The following is a 1,044-nucleotide window of genomic DNA, read 5'->3' as shown; positions in this document are numbered from 1 at the left end:
TCACACCCTTGTAAAAATGTTTTCATCTTTGCAATAAACCTCCTCCTCACATGTTTGACAGGCTGTATATTTATGACATATAGAAATACACAAATACATGCAGTGGTGCCTCCATATTTATTGCTTGTGGCTGCAGAGTGTTACTAACTCACAGATGAAGCTGCATTAGCACACGCAGCTGTTGTGTTTTTTGATGCCACGTGCTGCTGCTCTAAAGTGGAGCACGCGGATGATTCCTACCCGATCATCTCTGGTTTACAACCAGCCGTCTTTTCATTTGCTGCTCAATTCTGAACCACATGACTCCATAAGTATCACACTGTGTATACTGAGAGCCCTCCTAATACTGTGGCAATGGAGTGACTGTTGACCTAATTTCACTTTTTCCCTCTTTATGTTTCACCCACCCTGTATTTCTCCTTTTATTGCTGTTTTCATATAATTTATGATTCTTTTCATGTGAGAGCAAGAGCTTTCCTTTATCTCCTGATATTTTCTTTCTGGTTTACCCAGAGTGGAACCTACAAAGACAGAGTGGTGAGTTCAGTCATCCACAGGATTCATTTCTCTCACTGGTAGACCGGTTTCAACCAGCCTGAAGCTGAAACTAGACGTGGCTTTCAGTTCCACCTCCACACCACCACACTAAGCACTGTTAAACCTTCCTGAGCTCATAGAATTTGAAAGACCAGCTGGTCGACTTTTCCCTTAATCTATCTCCATCAATTATTCAACACGAATTCATCTTACATTCTTTATTCCGCTGTATTTGTAGTAGATGTGGTGAGTTTTCATGTTGATTTGAATTCTTTTATTGCGCTATAAGGCAGCTCATGGTCTTGCATCAGATTATGCCACACGGATGCTTGTGGTTTATGAACAGGAATGCCCCTCACACCCTCCAGTTCCTCCCTCTTAGTTATTCTACTAAGGACAAAAACATTTGCTGATACTGCTTTTACCCATAATACCCCAAGAAGATGGAAAAGCCTCACAGATGTTCTAAGAGAGGCTGAAAATGTTTTTAAATGCAATGTTTTATGA

The sequence above is a fragment of the Aulostomus chinensis genome, chromosome 6 (genome assembly GCF_037954235.1).
Source record: "Aulostomus chinensis isolate RoL2024-O1b breed Wild chromosome 6, RoL_Achi_v1.0, whole genome shotgun sequence".
Lineage (NCBI taxonomy): Eukaryota > Metazoa > Chordata > Actinopteri > Syngnathiformes > Aulostomidae > Aulostomus > Aulostomus chinensis.
Note: the sequence above shows the minus strand (reverse complement) of the source record.